This window comes from Podarcis cretensis (assembly GCF_951804945.1).
Source record: "Podarcis cretensis genome assembly, chromosome: 8".
NCBI lineage: Eukaryota > Metazoa > Chordata > Lepidosauria > Squamata > Lacertidae > Podarcis > Podarcis cretensis.
The window spans coordinates 31,362,016-31,376,832 of NC_137177.1; the positions used below are offsets into that span (position 1 = coordinate 31,362,016).

General features: G+C 45.3%; 1 long non-coding RNA gene across 2 annotated transcripts in view; it reads right to left on the minus strand.

Moving 5' to 3' along the window:
• Positions 1-14,817, minus strand: part of LOC307222503 — a 60,460-nt gene that overhangs the window by 24,058 nt on the left and 21,585 nt on the right. For both annotated transcript variants that reach the window (XR_013841784.1, XR_013841785.1), the window contains exon 3: positions 8,424-8,521. This is a non-coding gene — a long non-coding RNA (uncharacterized lncRNA). The remainder of the gene's footprint in view (positions 1-8,423; positions 8,522-14,817) is intronic.

Genomic DNA, 14,817 nt, shown 5'->3' on the forward strand with positions numbered 1-14,817 from the left:
ATTCCCAGAGGGGGGCGCCGATGGCCAGGGCAAGGGGGGTCCCAGGGGGGGACACACCAGAAGCAAGGGGCCAGCGGGGACTCCCAAAGCAGCAGCGGGAGATCAGGACCAGCTCCTCCACCAGAGCGTAGTGGGGGGGAAGAGTCCCATGTATCAGGGCCAGCTTCTCCTCCAGCAGGGAGAGAAGATGAATCAGGGCTGGCCACGCCTCCATCGCAGAGTGAGGGAACGGAGGGGAAGTCAGGTCCAGCTAGCCTCTCCGAAGGGGGAAGCAGTGACAGGAGCAGTGTAACGGTCAGGAGGAAGGTTGCCGGTTGGGCGTGCGCGCCAAGTTCAAATGTACAGGCGCGCGGCACAGCAGAAAACCCGGATTGGGAACCAGGTCATAAAGCCCGCCGGAGGCAGGGGGAAGACCAGGGGACTCAGCGTCAGAAGAGTCTAGAAAGGGCAAGACCCCAGCGGACAGGCGGACCCAGAGGAGGAAAGAGCAAAGGAAGAGGTGGAGCAAGGCTAGAGTCTTAAACTGGTGTCTGGGGGGAGGAGATTCAGACGGAGCTTCAGCGGTCTAGAGTTTAAGACGTAGAGCTGCGCGCTGCGGCTTTGAAATCGAAACTGCACTTCAATAAAGACTTTTATATATAACAACGGACTGGCGTTGGTCCTTTGTGAGCTGGGACCTCGGGCAGCTCTGACACATGGCATCCCAGAAGGAGACACATAGGAGTGACAAAACAAAAACATTTTTTTAAAAAATAAAGTTACTTTTTTAAAAGATTGACAAACTTTTGGGATCTCTTGGGGAACCACAAAAAAACTTGAATGTGTGTATGGGTGTATGCATGCTGCCCCTTGGCTAGCCTCCCACACTCTCAGGAATGATGGATTCTGTCAGAAAAGGCAAGTCCTCCAGACATGTGGGATTGTGTGGTGCCACTTCAGGGTGAAGGATGATGGAGTGCTGGTTCAAATACTCCTCTGCAGTAAAGTCTCTCCTGCAGAAAGCTAGCTTGCCAGTGTAAACACCACTGAAGGGCATCAGCATTGAATCTGGATATGCGCTTCATTAGCCTCATTAAGGAACTGAGCATGGCAAATTCCTAATTTTTTTCTCTGGTTTGGATTAAAATGTGAGCAGGTCATGGGAAATTAGGGGTTTAGGCCAAGGCTTCATGGGAAATGTGTGGTTTTTAAGGAGGAATTTAAAAGAAATTTGAGAGGATCCAGAGCAGCACACCTGGCTTCTGGATAGGCTTGAATATCCTATTCTTCTAGAAGTCCAGCTACATTTACAACTCTTCAGAGAGAAGTTTCTTAAATGCCAAGAAAAGGAAGAAGAGAGAAAAGAAACACCTGAAACCAAGGCATGACCAGTCTTTGCTATAGCATCTCCAACCCTCAGTACCCAGTAACTTAAAAGGGTAAGCAGGATTTTTGTCCCTGATGAAATAATTTGTTTTTCCTTTAGTTGTAAAACAGCACATGGCCCTTTTCCAGCCTTTCCAGACAGGGCTTCATGGTACAAAGTAGAAGCCAAATGAATCCTGTTCCTATTAATGACTGGTCCATTCCTGTCAACGCTGGCAAGGATCGATGAGGGAACGGGTCTCTCCCCTCCACCCTCTCAACCACCAGCCCCAGCAAAGCCCAGGCTGTGAAACATTTGCAATATTAATTACTTGAAGAGCCCCAGAGTTCATGGTTTCAATTTGCTCTTGCACAGAGAGCAACAGGGTGAACTGAGTAAGCCTCACAGGTTCCCTCTTATATAGAATGTCACATTCATATCTCTAGGCCAGGGGTGGGGAATCTGTGGCCCTCCAGCAGTGGTTATAGACGCTTCAGGTTACAGACTCCGCTAACCCAGAAATAGTACCTCAGGTTAAGAACTTTGCTTAAGGATGAGAACAGAAATTGCACTCCGGCAGCGCAGCAGCAGTGGGAGGCTCCATTAGCTAAAATGGTACCTCAGGTTAAGAACAGTTTCAGGTTAAGAAGAGACCTCCAGAACGAATTAAGTTCTTAACCAGAGGTACCACTATACCTCAATGCAGGCTTCAAGGAAGGAAACCAAGGCGAAAATGAACACTCAAGCCCTTCAAGATCCTATTAAGTGGGATTGCTTCCAAATGACTCTTAAGGATCATCTGCTTTTGAAGTTCCCTGATAACATCGAGGAACACTGAACCAAGCTAAGTGCATCCATTACTGCAGCCTGTGAACAAACTATTGGATACCAAACCAGGAAACACCAGGACTGGTTTGATGAGAATGATAGTGAGATTGAATGCATTATTGACAAGAAAAGGAAGGCCTTTCAGATCTGGCAAAGAGATAGAAATGATTCTATTTCCCCATGATCTGCTCACATTTTAATCCCCTTTCAAAGGCAACACAATGCCTTTCCTTTTCATTTTTTTGCAGACCAGGAAAGGCTGTTTCCCAGTGAAGAAGGAGTTTGTTCTTGATCTCTTGCTGCAATAACAAAAGAAAAAGCTGAAAACGCTTTTGCTTGGGGTTTGGAGATGTGGTAAAGCCTCTCATTTACATAGGCAAGCCACGGGAGGGAGGAGGGGATGATTTATGGCGCTGTGTCCGCTGCCGCAGAAAAAAGGACATGACTCTCGCCGTCCAGCTGAACCTTTCGGTAAATGTTGTGCATGTGGGCTTGGACAATTAAAGGGGCTTTCATAACGAGCTTGTTGTTTGCACAGATGGAAAAGGGGCCTTTGAGAAAACAGGCGCACTGAACAGGGCCATTTCCTCCCTTGCGCACAAACATAGGCAAAGGCAGCAGAAAAAAATGCTATCAAACCCATTGAGTCAACAATCTCCTAGAAAGAGAATGGACAGTCACAGATGTAAAGAGATTGTGGTGAGATGGACAGTGTTCCTCTGGCCTCACTTGTAGAGACCTATGACGAAGGACTTCCCAGGGACACCATAAACTGAAATATTTTTGGTTTTGTTTTACCACTGGGGCCATGGGGGTTGTGGGTTGGAAAGCCCTCACACAAGAATTCTATCTGGCATGCGATAGTGATCAGTGCCAATTGGGACTGATAGGGCAAAAGCTTGGGAGACCAACAGTAGGTGCAACCAGAGAACATAGGAACATAGGAAGCTGCCTTATACTGAGTCAGGCCATTGGATCATCTAGTTCAGTATTGTCTGCACTGACTGGCAGTAGCTCTCCAGGGTTGCAGGCCAGGAGCTTTCCCAGCCTTATGTGAAAATGCCAGGGATTAAATCTGGCACCTTCTGCTTGCAATGCAAATAATCTACCACTGAGATATAGTCCTTCCTGTGATGGCCAGAGGCAATGACAGGCACAGATAGCTACTTCTTGTTTTATCTCCATCCTCCTCTCTGCTCAATTCTACAAAGGCAACACTGACACTGAGAAGGAGGAAGCTGACAGGCAATGTGCCACCTCCTGGACTAGTTGGAAGTAGGAAAGCAGATAGGTGGGGCCACTGAGGTTGGTGAGGCAGTATCTCATTCATCCCAATAGACTAGCATCCACTGCAAGCAGGGAGATCTCCCTGGCAAGCCCTCTGCAGTGGGTCATCTCACCTGGCTCAGGGTGGGGTAGAGTAGCTGGTGCCACCCACTTAGCAACCCTCTGTTGAACATACTTCTCTCCTACCCCATATTATTCACATCTAGGAATGTTGTAAAGTTCTAATGGAAACGGAAAAAGGATCAGATTTTGCAAGAGTTTGCTCATTTGCCCCACGTCCAGAATGGAAATCAATCCAAGGAATATATGGTTGCTATTTGTTGTTGTTTTCCATCCACAAATGATATGTAACTGTATGTAATTTATGATGTTTTTCCTTCCAATTTGCATTGTGCTTCCCTAGCATTGAAATGAATAGTGTGGAGTAATGTAATGCTTATATAATTAATTACATCTCCTTTGTTGCCTTTGCAGACAGTGAGAAAAATGTTGTAGATTTATTCAGCAGTCAAACTGCAGCGGAGCAGAAACAGCACTGCATGGGGTAAAGCAGAAATTGATGCCTTCCTGCACCCCTTTTTGCAGTCCATCACCCTCAACTAAAAGTTTATAAAAGTATGCATGGTTAAAAGAAAACAAAATAAAACTGACTGACAAGTGATTTGGGGAGGGCAAAACTAAGTTTAAATTAGCCTGTGGAATTCAAGGCCAAAAGATGTGGTGATGACCACTGGCTTGAAAGCTTTAAAAGAGAAACAGACAAAGGTGGAGATATCCACTAATAGTTATGAGCCATGTTGGCTAATACCTCTCATGCTCTGAAGCAGCACGTGAATGAATCCAGTTAGTGATGGACAAAGATCAGGTGAAGGTTGTTGCCATTATACCCTTGCTTTTGGGCTTCCAGGAAACAAGATGCTGAATTGTAGCTCGGTGGTAGAAGGAAAGCACAGTGGGAAAACATGGGTCCTGGGTTCAGTCTCTTGCATTTCTAAATGCAACTGCGAAACACTCCTGCCTGAAACCCCAGAGAGTCGCTGCCTGTCAGTGTCAACATTACTGAGATAGATGGACTGTTGACTGGTATAAGGCAGCTGCCTATCACATAAAAATTCTCACTTTGTTAGCCTCTCTATTTGGGGGAAGGTCATAGCTCAGTGGCAGAGCTTCTACGTGCTCCGAGATTCAATCCCTGGCAACTTCAGGTACAGCTGGCCTGCACTCCTCTATGAATCCTTGGGGAGATACTACCAGTCCATGTAGACTGGTATATTGAGCTAGATGAGTTGTTATTTTTTTCTTGGTTTTATCTTTTTGTAAACCACTTTTAGTCATTTTGCAATCAAAATTCTCATGAAATAATTAAATAAAAAAAATGGACTGATGAAAGGCTGCTGCCTGAAACCCTGGAGAGCTGCTGCCTGCCAAAACGGAGCTAGAGGGAGAGGAGCCCACATCTTCTCCTAGATCCATTGAGCATAGGCTGGAATACACATCCAGCATGGTGGTTTAACATTTACAGAGGCTCTTCCTGGCTGCAGGTTCAGGACTACCAGCTTCAAAGTGACATTTGTGCTGCTGACATTCTATATATCCACAAAGGAGAAGGAACTGCTTTACATGTTTTCAGGCTTGATGCTGATCTACTCCAGCCTCTGAAAAACTTCAGCTCAAGACACTAAACCCCTTGACCAAGCATCTCCTTTTAATTCCTAAATTAAAAACAAATACTCCAATAAATAAAACCAACAGGGAGCTTTCCCCCCTTCACTCTAGAGTGATGATGGGATGTCTTCACTCAGTCCATATTTCATGCAGCTGTGCTTCAGAGGGGATTTTAAAATATACCTAATAGCCCAAAATGTGTGGCAGGCACAAAACACACTTAACTGCGTCCACACACAAAAGCTGGGAGGTGATTTGATATCACTGGCTGGAGCTGTGAAAGATGCTTGCAGCTGATTTATTATTATTATTTTGTTTTTTGTTTAAACAGGACCAACTTCTGGAGCTGCTGCCAGTCAGTTTGGAGTCGACAATACTGAGCTAGATGGGCCTGTGGTCTGGTTCAGTATAAAGCAGCTTCCTCTGTCTCAGCTAGGCTACTACAATGATGCTGGGCTATGGTGGTCAGCTGGGCTACATGAGATGCTTGCTATGGAAATCTGCAAAGGTTGTCACATAATCTATCAAATGAATTTAATGGGGCAGCTGCAGCTGTACAGTACCACAGGCCATGCAAGAGAGAGAGCATTATAGAGAAATCATCCCCTGTGTTACAAATGTGAATTTTACTGTTCCACCATGGTTTCTGCTCATACCAGCTTTTTAGGTTTTTCATGGCACCTCAAAAACAACATGATAAAAAAACCAAAACTAGGTGGTAGCCCTGCCACAAAAAATGTGTGCCAACAGCTCTTATTTGTGTGTGTGTGTGTGTGTGTGTGTGTGTGTGTGTGTATACACACACACATACACACACACAAACTGTTGTAACACCCATGGCATGATCGATGACAACTAATGCACTCATTCCCCTTCACCATCCAGAGATGTATTTAAAAATTGTGCAGTACAGCCCATATCCAATGATCCACACAATGATCCAATGATCCACCCTTTTTAAAAACAAAATCAATTTCTTATTTTTGTTAAATGAATGACTTCTCAAAGCAATAACTTGCCATTTGAGTTCTAAAAGGTTTCAAAATCCATTTTTTAAACAGTGTGCACCATCATTCCTTAGCAACTACTAATAAAGGGCTGAATCCAGCCAGCTTTTACTCAGAGTACACCAACTGAAATTAACAGACCTGAGTTAGTCATGCCTATTAATTTTAATGGATCTACTCTAATACTGGAGACAAGGCATTGTTTCCTTAGGAGTGAAATCAATTGCATGGGATTAGAGGAAGCATCTGCAATTAGGAAACTGGACAGTGGGACAAACCCCCTAATACACATAAGGGCCCTCCTCTTTCTGCTGTTCTATGATATTTTGCACAAGTATCACACTACAAATGAGTGATCCAGACCAGAGACATGGGAAGTTGATGCAATTGCTCACTTCAGACATAGTTGTATGTACATATTGTAATACTGAGAACTGTCTTGCTGGATTGGATAGGGTGGGACAATACTACAGCTTGGTTCAATAGCAACGCATTCAAAATATGAATTACTCAAAGGCCTCTGGCTCTAATCGAGATCAAAGATCCTTGCCAGTAGCATTTTGCTGCATTTTGTTTTGTTTTGTGGCTTGCAACTGAATATATATATATATATATATATATATATATATATATATATATACCATATATATATATATGTATAATTTCTCCCTAAATTCTAGAACAATGCTGGATATGAAGCAGCTAATACAAACAATTTACAAAAACAGAAACGTGTTCCACCCTCCAAGCACAGCAGCCAGCCAAGCCAGTTCCAAGGCACATTCCCTAAAGATCTTTACTCCCTTTTGGCTGGCTGAGCTATGCAGGGCCTGTGCTGCTGTGGCTTAAACAGCAAGCCCTCCCTGTTTTGGTCATCAGATTTCATCCGTGTCCTCAAAAATTCAAAGGGAAAAGGCGGGGGAGTGGAAAAGCAGCCACAATCAGTGTTGCCCTAAATATTTTTGATTTCTTAACAATTGCTGTAATTTCTCTAAATATGACCATATGCCTGTAGACCACACAAATATGTTCTCTTTTATACACATACACATACAAACCCTGCAACAATTCTCTATCTGCAGCCATCGAAATATAGTAAGCTGCCCTGTGCCAAATCAGACACTGGTTTATGTAGGTCTATATCGTTTAACTGGCCTATGGACCCCAACCGCCCTCTCGGTTGGCTCCCGTGCGCCGCACTAAACCGGCGCAGAACAGAGAGGGGACTGCTTCCACGACGCTAGTTGGCTTCCTATTGGCTGCAGGAAGCTCCTGCAGCCAATGTGAAGCTGCGCATGCCTCCTCCGCGCCAGAAATAGCATTTGCGCATGCGTGCGTGCGCACACACTGCGGCCCACCGCAACGTCTGCAGGACTGTGAATCAGCCCAAGCCACAAAAACTTTGCTGACCCCTGGTCTATATGGTCTATACATAGGCTTGGAACCTCTGTGGCCCTCTGAACATCAGATGCTGTCTCCAGCAGATCACTGCAGTCCTGTGTCTTCTGTAATAAAATGCAATTGCAGGAGAGTTTTGGTCACTCATTTGTGTGCGGCTTGGGGGTTCTTTCACACCCAGTGGCTGTTCAACTATTATCCACCAACTTAAATTACTCACAGTGCCCCAAAGTAGTCTAGGTCCGCTGCCCCAGATCTTTGCGTGGAACAGGGGTGCCAACTTGAATAAAATATTGTGGGGGCCCAGGTAAGCCCTGCTCTGCATAATCAATCACATGACATTGTGCACACACATACTACAGTCATACCTTGGGTTGAAGTAGCTTCAGGATGAATATTTTCGGGTTGCGCTCCGCGGCGACCCGGAAGTAACGGAGCGTGTTACTTCCAGGTTTTGCCGCTCGCGCATGCACAGACACTCAAAATGACATCACGCGCATGCGCAGAAGTGGCGAAACACGACCCGCGCAGTCACGTCTTACGTTTGCTTCAGAATGCGAACGGGGCTCCGGAATGGATCCTGTTCGTATCCAGAGGTACCACTGTATTTAAATGGCCCCCTCAAATATTTTATTGTGAGCGCCGAAGCCCCCATGTTGGCTCTTCTGGTGTGAAAAATAAGACGGCAGCTCCAAGTTGTCTGTTGCTTTGGGCACTGGGGGCTTGGCAAGCTACCCAAGGATGCCAGTTGCTGACCCCACCCCTGCTCAGATTTTTACCCCTAGTAATTACAGATTAGCTTTAGCCTGGCACCAGAGAACTGGCTCTCCCTCCCATTTTGCTCCCCAGTCTTAACTACAGTGGGCCAAGGCAGTCCAGCCATCCAATCTCACTTTGAAACTTGCTAGATTTCTTGGCCTCCATCCCTCCACATCCTTCCTGTTTCCACTGGGGAAAACTTCTCCTCTGAAAATTTTCCAGCCAGCTGTATCTGAAAAGAAGATGGAACCTTTATTAGCCTAGGAAGCATCTAAGCAATTTAACCATGAGTGGGTGCTGATTTGTACCAATTCTACTCCCACTCACCCACCCACCCCCCAAAACCCCTCCTCCCCCAATAGCAACACAAAGTTCCACATTGGCTCCACCAAACAATGCGGCCTTGTGCTTCTCTCTCATCTTGGCTCTCTACCTTGAGTATTGCCATGTGCTTCGGAGCAGATCCCTCCCTTTCTTTATGATGTGGTTTCAGAAATGACAAGCTGTATTATGCTGGCAGAGTGGTTGGGGTTGTGGGGTGCATGTATGAATGGAAGGTACATGTTATGAATGGAAGGTACTGCAGAAAGGCCAAATAATCATGGAACGTATAGTGCATTTCAGGCCATCGCCAATGCTTTCCAAGATTCAGAGAAAGAACATTTTAAGACTAATCCCCACATGTACTGTACTTTGTGGTAAGCGCAACATTAAATTACAAAGTGAGGTGAGGGGGAGAGATAGGAAAAGCTGCAAACACACCATACATTTAAAGCACGTGGCCTCCTCCAAAGAATTCTGGGAACCGTAGTCTGTTAAGGGTGCTAGGAATTGTAGCTTTGTGAGGGATAAGCTGCAGTTCCTAGGATTCTCTGAGGAAAGTCATGTTGTAGGTCCTTCAAAGTGTGTCAACTATGCTTTCAAAGTATGGTGTATACGCAGCCAGAGAGAGATTGGGAAGCAAAATGGGTTGGTCTATCAGAACTGGATTAGTAAATCTACCAGGTATGCTGCAGAACACTAGACCTGTCAAATTCAGGCCTGCGTTACAGTGACTGCTTACAAACTACCACTGTTTTGCAGGAGCAATTCAAATGCATACCGGAAATTTAAGTTTGCACAGTTAAATTGGATTAAAGGGCTCTAGTGCTCTTGCATAAAAAGCCACTTTAAAAAAGAAACAGAACTTTTGCTGTTAGGAAAGTTACAAGGAAATACGTTGGAAAGTGAGGGATGAACAAATTATTAAGAGGAAGCCACATAAACATCATGCAAGCAAATCAGGATGAATGCTAAACAGTGGCGTAGCGTGGGGGGTGCAGGGGGGGCCAGCCGCACCAGGCGCAACATTTGGGGGGGGCGCTCGCACTCACAGCTCTCTGCCCCTACCTGGCTCACTCACTCTCTCTCACTGCAGTGCTGGCTGTGCGAATCCGATCCAAGCTGTCGAGTCGCCGCCCACTGTGGAGGGGGAGGGTGCCAGGCGTGCGTTGCGGTGCGGAGCGGGGAGAGAGCGAGGGAGGGACTATCTGGGGGAGGGACAGTGCAGCGGCCACCCAGTGCAGCACGGAGCGCGGGAGAGAACCACACCCGACCAGCCCAGGCAGCAGCAAGAAGAAGCTGGCAGCGGCAGCAGGTTAGGGGTTAGGGGCGCAAATTACTTGCCTTGCCCCGGGTTAGGGGGCGCAAATTACTTGCCTTGCCCTGGGTGCTGACAACCCACGCTACGCTGCTGATGCTAAATAAAGATCAGACATAGTCTAATCTTTGTGTCAGCTTTGTGCCAGAAAATAAGGTTGAATGTTCAGTAAATAAGCCATCTGGAGGAACCCATTGTCATCACCTGAAGGTTTCCTAGTGTGAAGGATATGCTCATTTGGCTCTCTTGGTGTAGTGGTCTGAGTAATGGATTTGGACCAGGAACACCTGAGTTAAAATCTTCCCTCTGTTCATCTACAAAGCTTTATGGGTCTATTTCACAAGTCCTCATCAAAGCAAATCCTTTCTTATTTAGAACTAACTACTCTTTTATTTTGCCTTGAGGGGAGTTTTAACTGGCCTTTATTACTGTTCCAATTTAATTCCTCTATGTTACTGGAACAATTTCTCCTCAAAGCTTTATTCTATGTATTTTTTTACAATGTTTTTTGATGTTATTGTTTTTGTGGCACATTTTTGAATTGTCATTATGGAAGAATCAAGCTGTCAGTTTCAGTTTTTCTCAATTTCCCATGTTTCCAGGCTTCAGTTCAACACATTTCTATATCAGTAGGTGATTTTTTGGGGAAAGTTCTTGTGAAAATTAGTCAGTTTTTCAGTGTGTATTTCTCCTACTACAGACATTTTTGCATTCAGTTTTGTCAAGTATAGAGCTTTTTGCAAGAAACTTCTAACATAATGCATTTTTGTATGTTATTATTAGTAGTAATATTTTACTTATTCTTGTTGTTGTTGTTGTTGTTGTTGTTACATTTATATCCCACCTTTCCTCCAAGGAGCTCAATATAGCGTACGTGGCTCTCCTCCCTCCACATTTCATCCTCACAACAACCCTGTGAGGTAGGTTAGGCTGAGAGAATATAACCAGCCCAAGATCACCCAGCAAGCTACTTTATTTGCTAATTACAGTAGTTAGTTGGATTTACATACCGTCTTCCTGCCAAGGCGATTTACAATTTAAACACTAAAACAAATGCATTATATAAAATGAAGACTGACAGAGTGCTCTTGTGCCAACAGGAAACTGACAGAATACAGGCTCCTTCACTTCTGCCTTCCCTCAGGGCACTTCTGCCTTTGAATCCAGGCCTCCCAGGTCCTACTCCAGGTCCTACTCCAACACTCTTGCCATTACGCGACACTGGCTCTTGATATATTCAGTAACATATGCATTTCTGTGCACTGTTTCTATTTCCGTTAAGATACACATTTTCAGACAAATTTTGGAGGGAAGTGAGAATTAAATATGTTCTCAATAAAATGGGGGGGGGGACCCACCCCTAAGACACCATGAGTGTGAACGGGGGAAGGCAGGATACACTGTAATCTGTAAAATAAATAATAATAATAAATAATCATTGGCTCTGGTTTTGAATTCTAATACTTTTTTTCTTTTCCTTTGACACATGCAGAAGAGGCAACGGAGCAAGCCAAGGTAACCAACATGGCATAAAATGTAGCCCTGCACTTGAAATCTGGAAAGTACCTTTAAAAGCCATCTTAGTCCCTTAAGTGGGGACTAATTATCTCTAAATCATCCCAGACAGACGTTTTCCAGACTTACTCTTGAAAGCTTTTAACAATGTGGACTCAACAAGCTTACTTGGTAATTTATTCCATTGGGCAATTATTCTTATATGCCTTTCTCCCTCTCTTGCTCCCCCCCCACCTACACACACACACACACACACACACACACACACATGTACATTTGTTTTTTAAGAGGCCAGCACCTTTTAATCAACTTCATTGGAATATTAATCAAGTAGAACTTTAGCTGATTGCAAATGGAGGTGATTTTGAATTAGCAAGCAATACCAGCTGCTTATATGGAGTGCCAAGTATGCCATATCCAGATGCTAAATGAAACCTTCAGCCTACCACCATTCCCCACCCTTTGGGATGGGTGAATTTGTCAGTTTCTGTTTATTTCAGTTTTTCAGTCTTAACTTCAGTTCAGTTTAGTTTAGACCCAGAGAACTTTGCCCACCTCTCTGTCTGAGCCGAACTTTGCCTGCCTCTTTATCTGAGTCCAAGCTCAGAGAACTTTGCCAGCCTTTCTATCCAGATCTGATCTCGGAAACCTTTGCCAGCTGAGGAAAAAATTAAACAAAACATAGCAAAAGTGCTGGTCTGGATTATATTCACTAACTCTGGACATTTAAAAACTCTGGTAGCTGTGCAGGAACTGATACCAGAGCCCGCTGGCTCATGGGATGGAGCCCAGAGTAGCAATTCTGTTGCTTCTGGGTCTGGAAAACAGAACAAAAGCTGTCTATTCACCTAAGGTGTACAAATGGGGGGGGGGGATGCTGAACCACATGAAAAACAACAACAGAAAAACACAACCTCAAAATGGCCATACTGGCTTTATTCCAGTCATTTAGCAACAAACTATACTTTAGCATTCCAAACCATACTTATGGGGACACTCAGAAGATGCAGAGGTCTTAGCGTGGATCGGTCCATGCTGGCACCCCAATAGGCTCAACATCTTCCTTTACTGCTGGACAAGCTTTTTTGCCACCTCTCTAAGGAGCTAATAATACAGAAGGGAAAGTCTGCCTCTGGGTGGCTCTGCTGAGATGAGCGGCACTCGTAACATTAACTCTCCAGATACTCTTTCTGCCCTTCTGTTTCACATTTTTTTCATGACTTCAAGTTCACCTTGGCTGGCTCAGTTCTGTCCTGCTCCCTCCATCAAGGTGAAACCCATCAGCTCTCAGGCCAGTTGCCAACTGTGTCTCGGCCTCAGACTGAAGGGTCCCTTTTCTTCAAACAGGAAGTCCCTTTCCCTCCCTCCCACGCCTTCTTCCAAGCTCTTGGATAGGTGAACGGCTCCTTCTGCCCAACACTTCCTTTTACTACTCCAAATACAGGAAACCACAACCGCAGCTCTCTTGAAAAACCTTCCCTCGTGGTGTCCCTTCCCCTCCCACACCTCTCTGTGGGGAGACCACCAGTACCGAGCGATTAAAATGGCTGTTGTTTCTTCCATTACTCAGCTTTCCTGAATTATTGGGTGTAAGATTCAGGGAGTGGGAATAATTATGGGCTGGGGGGGTGAGCGGTGGTGGTGGAGGAGAACAATGGCAGGCTTGAAGGCTTAACGGTGCTTGTGTGGTTCTTTCTAACAAGGTCGGCCTGTAGTCATATTTCCCAGAGTCTTCATTTCTCCCCACCCGCCCACCCCACCGAAACCTCTCATAGCTTTTTGCCAATAGACATTTCAGCACAGGGCAACGAGCCCATTTGCAGCACCCTCAGTCCAAAGGCTTAAGTTTTTAATCTGTTAGGCACCCAAACTTTATTTAACCCTGCGTTCTCACAGGCAGCATTTCATCGGTGAAAGGAGGGGTGGGGTGTAGGGGTTTCAGCCAATCCAGGATTCATAATGAGCTGGTTTGCACATAACATTAAGCCATGCTGTTGTTTAGTCGTGTCCGACTCTTCGTGACCCCATGGACCAGAGCACGCCAGGCACTCCTGTCTTCCACCGCCTCCCGCAGTTTGGTCAGACTCATGCTGGTAGCTTCGAGAACATTAAGCCATAGACTATTTTAAACCAGGGGTAGGGAACCTCAGGCATGGGGGCTAAATATAGCCCTCCAGTCGTCTCTGGCCACTTGGGACTCTCCTCAGCCACAGCCTCTTTCCCCAGGCCACACCCCTTACCAGTCTGCCTTTACAAAGTTCTTGACCAGGCTTCCTCAGCCTCGGCCCTCCAGATGTTTTGAGACTACAATTCCTATCATCCCTGCTAGCTAGGGATCATGGGAGTTGTAGGCCCAAAACATCTGGAGGGCCAAGGCTGAGGCAGCCTGTTCTTGACCATCTTGGCTGTGAGTCCTGGAAGATCTGCTCCCTGCCTTGCAGGCCTTTTCCCACCGAGGGCGGGGCCCTGATTGACTCCAGCTACAAAAGCTGAGGCTGCTGAATAGATGCTTGGGCCGGGAAGTTTGTTGTGGGGGGGGGTTGTTGCTGTTTTGTATCTTTATTTTAGATTTTGTTGTGATTTACGTGGAAATTGTTCAGATTGGTGGTGTATTTTTAATGTTTTATTTATTGTTTATGACTACTTTTGTTATGTTGTAATGTATTTTTTTCATGTTGTAAGCTGTCTTGAGCACAGTTTGAACTGTGGAAAATCTGCAAACAAATGAAATTATGTATATATGTATGTTGTGTGTTTTTGCCTTTGAACTGAGGGTGCTGCAAGTGGGCTCACTGCCCTGTGCTGAAATGTCTGTTGGTCAATCAACAGGGATGATGGGAGTCCAACAACATTTGGAAGGTCATAAGTTCCCTCTTCCTACCTACTATGGAGTGCACAGTATAATTTTAGTGTACCTGAAATTTTGCTCTCTTTCCATTTCTGACTGATGGACAATTCCGTGGAGCTCAGAAGCTGATATATGCCACTTACAAGTACCTTTTTTGTTCCAGTAAAGCATGTGAATAAATATTCGGGCCCTGAAGTTCCTTAGCCAGAAATGAAGGTCACACCCATCAATGGAGTCAGACCTCATATGATTAAACAACTTTAAATGGCTCAGGACCGCAATATCTCAAGGATCGCCTCTTTTCTTAAGAGCCAACCCAGACCCTGAAATAATCATATGAGGCCCTTCTTCATGTGCCACCTCAATGAGAGGACTGGAGGTAGGCAACATGATCCCAATTGTGGGATGCCCTGCCCAAGGAGGCTTGCCTGACACCTTCATTACAAATCTTTAGACACCAGGCAAAGACGTTTCTCTGTAACCAGAACTTTGGCTGAGTAAACATTCTATGGCCTTTTAAATGTGT